This window comes from Lonchura striata, chromosome Z (genome assembly GCF_050655825.1).
Source record: "Lonchura striata isolate lonStrDom1 chromosome Z, ASM5065582v1, whole genome shotgun sequence".
NCBI classification, from domain to species: Eukaryota; Metazoa; Chordata; class Aves; order Passeriformes; family Estrildidae; genus Lonchura; species Lonchura striata.
The window spans coordinates 51,010,866-51,021,540 of NC_140740.1; the positions used below are offsets into that span (position 1 = coordinate 51,010,866).

Genomic DNA, 10,675 nt, shown 5'->3' on the forward strand with positions numbered 1-10,675 from the left:
CTTGATTCATGAAAATTAATCTCTTTCTCAAACTGTTCTGTATTATTCAGGATATGAGAACTATACTGGACAAGCAAGTGAGTTTTATATAACTACATGTGGTCAGGTAATGAGATTTTAAGAAAACTGTCAATTAAAACATTATTTTAACAGAATGACAAAATTATTGAAATATTAGAGGTCTTTGAAAGACTGTCTTCTCCAACTCCTCTTGCTCAAAGCAGGATCAACTAGAAGACATTGCTCAGGTCTGTGTCCTGTCAGGTTTTTAATATCTCCAAGGATACTGGAGTATCCAAAGTATCCACAAATGAATATTCCATTGTTGGAGCCAATGCTATGTTCTGTGGAACTTACGCAAGGCAGTCTGTGTTTGGTACCTCAATCCTGTTAGAGAAGGCCAAGACTGTACTTTTTACTTTAGCACTGCTTTCTCTAAGACATGACATCACATCATTCCTGTTCCTTATTTTTCTTTGAAGGCAATTTAAAACTGATCTTTAACGTCAGTTTAACACTCAGTAAAAATGGTGAATGGCTACCTTGCCAAGGCCTGCTTTTTTTCCAGAGGTAGAAAATGGGTGAATCCAGACTTATACTTAGTGTGAAAGAAACTCTGTAAAAGAGAGAAAATTAATGCCTGGGAATAAATTTTCTGAAAGGTTGGTGATAATCACCAGTAAACAGAATGCTTTAATGACCAGTAAATCTGTGAATTTGGTGTTCTGCTATTGATTCAGGCTGTTCCCCTAAAGAAGCATTTTCAATTGTGTCTTGTCTTTTTTATGCTTTTAATTTTACAATGAGGTTCTAGTACATGTGCTGAAGAGTTCCATTTTTTTGAAGATGCTTGAGGAGAAGTATAGCCATGCAGTAAATATTTCATAAAAAGGTACAAGGTATTTTATGTTTCTAACAACCATATTTCATCCTAGAGAGACATTAGGGCATAAAGTACCATAAAAAACACAAGGAAGTACTTCCACTCAAATACTTGCCTTAAAATACAGTTCATGTATGTCAACTAGGTAAGTTTCTATAATTTTTTAGCCAGTATTTCAAGTAAGATTGAGTGTATCTCTTTGGGCTTTTTATCCCATGCTGTCATGACTCTCCTTAATGGGAGCTGAATAATCCTGTGGTCCTATAAATCTCCTTAGATTTGGTTTCTTAGTGTGGAAGCTGGTGCCTCTCACCCCTGCCCCTCCCACATAAGAAAGAGGGCTATTCATGGCCAAGCATGTAATCCATCACACAACGCCTTTTATCCTTACCTGTAGTAAACTGACACATCAATGTCAGATTGCTGAATAACCGCCCCAAAGAAGATAAATTTTTACAAATATAATTCTTAATATTGCCTCACTAAGAACAGTTTTCAAAATTTTTTGTTGTAGGAAAGATCACCTGCCAGATGAGCTAGCAAATTAAATGAACCTGGGAGTTGTTGAGCTGCTTACAGCAACCACAGTATCCCTGTGAGTCCACACCAGCTATGGATGCTTATGAATAATTTTAAATCTCACAAACTGAATTCATGGAAGGTTGGCACCGGCAATATCGCATTCCGGTATCACACTCAGTGTCCCATCTCCTTTCATCAAAAACTCAGCTCATCTAACATGCAGGTTCCTGGCTACTTTGGCTGCAAGGAAAAACCACAAACTATGATGATGTGCAGAAACTTAATTCACTTTATCTGTAAACATATTTCTCCTAGGCCTCTGGTTTACGTTGTTGATGAAGCTACCCTGTTTCCAAGAAAGTTTCTTCTTCTGTCAGTGCTTATAAAGAAGTGCAGAAGTCCAAAATGTAGCTAATTATGCAAGGAAGTAGAGGCAGAGTATTCATAGTTCTGGGTTGAGCACTGAAAGTACCTCAGATTCAACACAGAGAAAGAGATACCTATATACCTATATGACCTGTAATAAATAAATTTACCTCCTTCTGGAGGAGAAGTGGCTAAGGGTACTTAATCAGAAGAGGTTTCATCACCTCTTACATACTGCTCCAGAGCATTAGATTAGGTCTGAGACAACAGTAAAACAAAGATTTATGAACATACAAAAGAAAAAAAAACTACACAACATGCACTTCTAAACTCATTATAGAGGCAGAAGGATCGAATAAAGTTTTTGTTATGTTTAAAAGAAAACAAACATACCAATTTGTACACATTTAAATAATTTTTTTTTCATTAATTTTGAGTTGAATAAAATACTGTCAGATAGATTTGAATAAGCTTTAATTTTACTGAAACATACAAACTAAACCAATAAACAACCCACACCAAACCTCCAACACCCCTCCTCTCCAATTTATTACCATTTTAAATCCCTTGTTCATATCATCATTTATAATCTTCAGACATAGATTGCTTTTCCTTCATTTTTTACCTATATGCTCAGTCATGGTTTGGCAGCAGATATTTGTTTTTTTTCTGAGTCAGACTTCAAAAGTTTCCACATGAAACTAGTGTATAAATTTTCTAGTAGTTGCATGATGAGGTGAAACTAGGGTTTGGGGGTGGTAGTCATAAACAGCTGGAATAAACAGCTAGTTCCTACTGAACATGTGTTAGTGCTTCTTGGTTTACAAGATGTTTTTTTCAGCCTTCTTGTGCTCAAAATAAGAGAAAATGAAATTACAAATGTGCAGTATTGCTGCCTGCAATGCTCTATGGAAGTTGCTCTGCTGCTATTGATGCACTGCTATTGCAGCACTGTTTTTCTACAACTTGTGCCACAAAGGAATGTGCTAGAATGAAGCTGTACGGATGCTGTCCCTTGAGGGAGAGACAGGCTTCTTCTGGTGCTTGCACGTGCTGCCTCCCTGCTTCCATCAGGCTTGTTGGCTACCCGTTCACTGACCTCAGTTTTAAGTTCTTTGTTTTGTGTTCAAGGCTTAGTCTGTACAATCTGGTTTACATCCTGGGTGAGATTACTGAAGGAGGATGAGAACTCTTGTACTTCCCTTGACTGTAATGTGACTGTATATTTTTTCAGTGACTAAAGAACTGGCCTGTTGTCTTTTGTTCCCAAACCATCCTGTACTGCCTATGAACTCAACCGTGATGTTCTCACTGACTTTCCTATTTTCTTGTCTTCCGTTGTGTGTTTCATGTTGTGTGTTCTTCATGGTGTTGTAATGCATTGCAACCATAACACATTATCTCACCTCCAAGTGTTTCACCTCTGAAAGGGCAGTTTATATTCCAAAGTCCTGCTTTGGTACTGATGGAATACTTGCAGCACCACTGCCCTTCATGCACAAGTCATTGAGAGGCTGCACCCAGTGCAGCAGAAATAAATCCACAGAGAGCCCTGGTTTTGAACTGATTTCACTCTACTTTGTCCCATTCCCCCATTATTAACTTCTAATTTTTTCTCATTGGAGGAGTCATCCTTAATTTTTTTCAGACATTTTAGCACCAAATATATGTATATATGTATATATGTATAGGAAAACATCAGAAGTATGCCATTCAACACCCATGGCTGCAGACCAATCTGCTTTTAATACATCCTAGGATCACGCTGAGAAAGAAAAATGTTTTGATTCTACTAAGGACAGCTTGTCATTCTCCAAGAGTGAGAGGAAAAAGCATTCTTCTCAAATTTGTGCTCCAACTGCTAAACCTTTCAGATGATACAATTATTTTCCTTACAAGGTTTGACTAATTAAAGTCAGTAGATTTTACTAGTCCTGCTGATCTCTACCTTAAGATTATTACTACACAAAGAAAGCAGATTTGGGAGAAAAGTAGACAGTGCTGAAGAGATGACATCGCCTCATCAGTAACTGGAAATTATGTAGTCATTAAAGAACAATTTCAGAAGAATAACTACCATGTGGTGGTAAGAAATGCTGTAAGTATTTGTCCAGAGAGTGGTGCTCTGATCTCAGCTAATGAAATGTGTTCTTGTTTGTTCAACCCTGCTGCCTTGGGGCTCTGGCAAATTCCTGTCTTAATCTTCAGCCTCACCTGGAGACACACCCCAGTATGTGGAGATTTGCAGGCAAGGAGTGGAATTTACTCATGAGGAAACAACTTGAAATATCCTGTTTTAAAGTGAATGCAAAAGAGGTCAAGGAGAATGGAATCTACCTTACTATCAGCTAAGAATCAGATGACTGAAAATATGCTGCAAAGATAATTTTATTGGTTTAGTAAGAGTGGGAGTATAGTTATGAATGAGCACTGAGTTACTCCTGCTTTTGCTGAATATTATCTTGAAAGGCTTGACAAGTGTATACTATTGTATATAAAATTGCCTTAATTCAGCCACCTGCAATGGAAATTACAAATGAATGCAATTGAGAGAACCGTGTGGTCCAGCTAGAAGAAATGCACTGGTTTAAAGGTAAAAATTTGAAATAATCACAAGGTTACCTGACTTTTGTCTATCAAGAATTGTGTGTGAATTGTCTGTGAACTCAGAGACTTTAAATATTTTTGTTGATGTTGTACTCTTCCTCACATGCCTTTTTTAATTTGCAGCTGTTGCTGCCTCAGATCCGGAGTAGTGAGCTCTTTAGGAAAGGATTGTTTCTTTGCTCCCTTCTTCAAGCAGAGTTCTTGACAAATTTATAGTGTTTACCAAAATATTCAAAAGTGTTTGAAATAACTACCACCATGAGAAATTTGATAACACTTTTTCTCAAGTACAACAGAACAATGGTCAGAATCCCATAGGTGTTCTTTAAAATGAAAAGGACTAATTTTCAAGGGCAGTAAGAATAAGAGATGCTTTCCTGCCTTGAAACAACTTAGAAATATGGCTTTGTTCAGGGTTTAATACTTGAAAAGTGTCTAATCTGTACTTCAAAATTAGCTCTTGTTAATCATGAGGTTTTAACCCTCAAATACTGTACCTGCTAAAGTTTGCTGGACTCAGTTATGAGCCAGTGACAAGGTCCTGTGTACTGGATTTCTGCTTAGAAGCTGCTGTTTCTCAAGACTTATTTTGAATTTTGGTTCAGGTTTTATTTGAGACAGCTAATGGGAGTGTTTATATTAGGGTAGGTAGGAACTGTGTTTTTCTTTCTAGATTCTAATTCTGCTTGAAGGCCAGAGGCCATGTTTCATGAAAGAGACAGAGGTATTTAATTGAGCTGTGATACTTGGATATGAGACAGAACTGGGAATCATATGGCTCTTATTTGTTCTTTTTTGGAAGAAATACCCATGACAACTGTATTTGTTTCCTGGTCCCACCATTCTGCCTGATTTCTCAGCTAGTTAAGCATTACATGACAACGCTGGAACATGGGTTTAAGGTCTAAAACAATTGATGAACTGACTCATAGCACTAATTGATTTAGATCTGAAGTAATGTTCTGTTGTGCCATAATGACAATGACTCAACAGAGTTTGTCCATGGAGAGGATAAAGTTTTACCCTTAAAAAAGTTTTCCATACTTATCTCTTATTTCTTAATTTAAGTTCAATGATAGAAAAGACATGGTTTTTAACTGAGTGTTAGTGCTTATGGTTTTCTTCTTATCCATCTATCTAAAAGGCAAAAAAAAAGCAAATCAATAAATCAGACATGCTCGACCTAATCCTAGGAGCACCTTACATTTCCATACTGGGAAATCACATTAAACCACTCAGATTGCTAGTTTCCTTAGAGCCCTAATCAAATCTACAGCAAAATATTATTATCTTACGTTTAATAGGTAGCCAAATCCAACCCTCATTCTGTCTCCTTTCAGTGAATCAGATACCTTAACTATAGACCATTTGTTTTGTCAAATGGGAAGGGGGAAAAACAACTTCAGGTTAGAGAAAGACTGGAGAGTAGCATTTATTATGCTTTTATATTATAATTACTTTTATTACTGGGGGGTTTTGGATGTGTCAGCTGATATTTAACTCTTGATTTCTAAGAAGGACAGCAGCTCCTGCAAGTCTTTGCTCCCAGAGTGCAATCAAAGGCCTTGGTTTGCTCCCTGTGGGTCATGGTAGAGACACAGCACCTTGTACCTGACAGGAGATGGACAGGAAAAACCTTGTTTTTCCTAAAACTCTTACCCAGGACTCAAACTAAGACTACGGGCCATCCTCCTAACTCCTTTGAAAATCTTATAATCTGTGAGAGTCATATAACTGAAACTTAATTTTGGGTTTCCTTCTGCCTTCTAACTAGTATGGCGCACTTACTACTTGTTTCTGGTATGAGTTCTTTCCTGCTCCCAAAGGATAGGACCACGACCATGTCTTTACATTATAGTAAAGGAATCCTGTGCACTAACCTAATTGTTCTGGTAGAAGCAATATTAAAAACCTGGAGAAATCCAGGGCATTCCCAGAGGATTTTGTTTTCAAAGAGTTCCTTCCACAACTTCTACTAGAATAATTCTTCACTATATAATATAGCCTTTAAAAATTTAAAACTGCTGTGTAATTTCTCTTACAGCTTTCCTAAGTTCTTGATGAGAAAATCAGTTTTCCTACCTACTTTTCTTTTTTACTTGCTGATAAATGTATGTTGTATAGTGTCAGCTTTATCACCATGCTGCTCTCCAATGGTCTCCTCACCCTAGGTGCTCCTAACACCAGCTGATGTTTCCCTGTGGCTCCCAGCTAAACTTTTTGCACCTGTAGCCTTGTCAGAACAAAACACTATGCACATGAAAAGCCAATTCCTCTGGCATTAACAGGTAAGCCCCCTTTTATTCAACTTTTCCCTGCCTCTGCCATCCTTTGGGGCACACTGTCTCTCTAATTATTGTTTAGACTTCAAGCACCAGGAATTGTATTTTTTCTCAGCACAGAAGACAGCAGGTTGGGCCCCTGAATGACTATGACTGCCTTCAAGATGCAGCTGTCAATACACAGGATTCTGTTGGTAGCTGTTGAGATAAATAAGTTGCAATGAAAAACCAGGACTGTGAAGATACACCTGTGATGCCATCAGAAGGAAGAGAATGAGCGCAAGGAGTCTGCAGCAGGTACAGCTTGGTGTAATGAGCAGGAAAAGTGACACTAGGGCTTTGACATGCCTTGAAAGGGAACAGCTGTACTTCTTGTGGTTTCTGATGTAGACACAACTCTGTGGCATGAAGGTGTTGGGCCATAAATATAGTGTGTGTAGTGTAGTAGATAGGGACAGGCGAACGGAAGATTTCGGGATGTGACAGAAAGAAAGACCCCCATTCCCCTCTCACCCTGCAACATGTTATCCATTACCCCAAAGAATGTAACCACACCTAACCCAGTAGTTTTCCACTCCCGACTAACCCTAGAGACCCTACCAACCCCTCCTGACGTAGCACAGTCCCCCAAGACTATTTAAACCCATGAGATAAGATAATAAACGCTTTTCGACCGTCCACCACATTGGTGTCCTGTGTGTGTCGTTAGCCCGAGTGGCCCAGAGGAGACTGGGCTGCCGTGCTGTTCCTTGCGACCAGGTTGCTGTTGTCTTCCATGAAGGCAACATAACTGGTGCCGAAGCCCGGGAATAATTCGCTCGGGTAGCGGGTGTCGCCTGGACAAGAGCAGCGGCCAGACCGGTGAGACCGTGTTCTCAGCGGGGGAGACGTCCCAGGACCCGCAGTCGTCATGGATGCCATCGCCAGGGTCGTAAGTGAGGTTCATAAGCAATGGGGAATTGAGTGTAAGCTCAAAGACTTTTATCTTGCTATAGCAAGGCTGCTTGAGCTTGGGGCAATTGAACGCCCTGTGGATGTTTTGCATCCGGAGATATGGGAAAAATGCACAGCCGCGCTGGCTGAGGACACGAAATCCTCAGGCAGCGGCAAAAGCCTTAAGGCATGGGGAAAAGTAGAGAAAGTCCTACGCAAAGCAATAGAAGAGCAGGAGACATGGAGCGCAGCGCGTACGTGTTTATTAGTTACACCCAAGCTAGGGGTAGGAGCGGCAACGCAAACCGCCCCTGAGGGCGATCCGCCCAGGAGCGGGGATCCGGGGGGCCCGGTGCGTCACCCCCCTCCCCGGGACGGGGCCCGGGACCCCCCGCGGAGCGTTCCCAAAAATCCGCGGCTTCCCCATCCGCCCCGCCACCGCCGGTCAGTGACCCGGTACCGGAGGTGCAGCGGCACGCAGAGCTCTGTTGGCGGGGACTGGCGAGGGAAGCCAGAGCCGCGGGAGCCGCGGCTCGGGAGGAGATCCTGCCCACGCCGCCTCCATACGCCTTTGAAAATGATCCGGCAGCCAAGGGGAGGGGCGGGACGTGGGCAGTCTCGGCGCGAAGAGCCCAGAGGCGCGGAGTTTCGCTAATGCGCGTGTGCGGGAGAAAGAGGAGGAGAGCGGCAGAGGGCTCGGAGCCGATCGGCAGCCGCGCCTGACGCCGCCACCATGTAAGGGAGAAACCCACCCCTGCAGGAGGCAGGGCGAGCCCGGGGGGCGGCAGCGGCGCCACCCCCGGGGGGAGGAGCAGGGTCGGAGCCGCACAAAACGGCATCGAGCCCCGGAAGTGTGCTGGCATTCGACTTCCGACTCTGAGTCCAGCAGCAGCTCCGGCAGCTCGGAAGAGCTGACGGAAGCCGGCTGGGACTCTAAGATGAAGGGAACAGAGCTAACGCAATTTAAAACAAAACCAAGTAAAGCTTTAAGCTGCACTGAAAAGCAGCCACAATATGAACCAGCCCAGTTTACTGACTGGGGAGAAATATAAGGGAAAAACACAACCCACCCCAAAACCTTGCCCCCAAAAGTCACCGACACCCCGGCTGGCCATGCAGATGTATTCCAGATAAGCCACACAGCCGAGTCCGATCCAAACCCAATTTTTCGTATGCTAGAAGCTACCTTTCTAACCCTAAACGAAACCAAACCAAACCTGACTAACTCCTGTTGGCTTTGTTATGATGTTAAACCCCCTTTCTACGAAGGCATTGCTTTAGACACCCCCTTCAGTTACTCCACAGCCAGTGCCCCCCACCAGTGCAGATGGGACACTCCCCGCAGAGGAATCACCCTGAGTCAAATCACAGGACAAGGCAAATATTTTAGCAATGCAACTTTAGCAAAGCAGAAAGGCAACTTCTGCACTAAAGTTGTCAAGCCCAACAGAAAGACCAATAAGTGGGTGGTCCCATCCGCATCTGGTATGTGGGTTTGCCAGCGATCCGGAGTGAGTCCTTGTGTGTTCCTTGCCAAATTTAATGACTCTATTGACTTCTGTGTCCAAGTTCTGATTGTTCCTAGGGTCCTGTACCACTCAGATGAAGAAGTGTACCACCTTTTCGAAGAACCTGACAGACTCCACAAAAGAGAAATCATCACAGGTATAACTATCGCAATGCTGCTCGGCCTGGGAGCAGCTGGTACAGCCACAGGTGTCTCAGCCATCGAGACCCAACAGCACGGACTCTCTCAGCTGCAAATGACCATCGACGAAGACCTGCAGAGGATCGAGAAATCCATCTCCTATCTAGAGAAATCAGTCTCTTCGCTTTCAGAAGTAGTTTTACAGAATAGGCGAGGACTGGACCTCTTGTTCATGCAACAAGGAGGACTGTGTGCAGCCTTGAAAGAGGAATGCTGCTTTTATGCAGATCATACGGGAGTCATTAAAGACTCCATGGCAGAACTCCGAGATAGACTGGCTCAGAGAAAGAGAGACAGGGAAACCCAGCAAAGCTGGTTCGAATCCTGGTTCAATCAATCACCTTGGCTCACCACTTTAATTTCCGCCCTGGTAGGTCCACTGGCAATACTGCTTTTAGCTGTTACCATAGGACCATGCCTGCTAAACAAGCTGGTCTCATTTGTTCAGGCCCGTCTAGAACGGGCGAACATTCTGTTCGTGGGCCAGCAGCAAATGCTGTAAACCAAAAACTGCGAACACAGTCAGCTGCAAAAGCCTTCAAAACTCACCTTGCGAGAATTACTCAGGTTTACCAAAACCCCCTTTTTTCCTCACCAAGTTACAAGTTTGTACCTCACTCCAGTGCCTATATCTACGACTACCTCATTTTATTTATGAAAAGGAGGGGGGAGATGTAGTAGATAGGGACAGGCGAACGGAAGATTTCGGGATGTGACGGAAAGAAAGACCCCCATCCCCCTCTCACCCTGCAACATGTTATCCATTACCCCAAAGAATGTAACCACACCTAACCCAGTAGTTTTCCACTCCTGACTAACCCTAGAGACCCTACCAACCCCTCCTGACGTAGCACAGTCCCCCAAGACTATTTAAACCCATGAGATAAGATAATAAACGCTTTTCGACCGTCTACCACATTGGTGTCCTGCGTGTGTCGTTAGCCCGAGTGGCCCAGGGGAGACTGGGCTGCCGTGCTGTTCCTTGCAACCAGGTCGCCGTTGTCTTCCATGAAGGCAACAGTGTAGTAACTAAAGATTGTCATAGAGCTTTGTACTATAAATTCTGAAGAAATTTTCTAGTATTGGGATTTATTTCTCATAATTTTGTCTCCAGCTAACATTAATTTTATGCACCTCTCTGCCCATGTTATCTTTCAGACAGAGATACCAATAGGGATTTGTTTTGACATGAATAACCTTGTTTAACTTGAACACAACAATTACTATAGGAACTTGGAAATTTCTATTTTGATTATTTTTCTATAATAACTCTAGATAATCATTCAGTTACATTGTAAATTTTGTAATGTTATAGCATCAATCTTACACTCTGTTGTACAGCATTTAAAATATATTCATTGAAGAAAGCAGGAA

The 10,675-nt window shown here is 42.4% G+C and overlaps 1 long non-coding RNA gene across 1 annotated transcript; it reads left to right on the forward strand.

The window, feature by feature from the left end:
* Positions 1-376: 376 nt before the first annotated feature.
* Positions 377-7,956, forward strand: LOC146763815 (uncharacterized). The gene is made up of 3 exons (XR_014951648.1): positions 377-4,364; positions 6,550-6,666; positions 6,776-7,956. It is a non-coding gene; the product is annotated as an uncharacterized LOC146763815 (long non-coding RNA).
* The last annotated feature ends 2,719 nt before the right edge of the window (positions 7,957-10,675 follow it).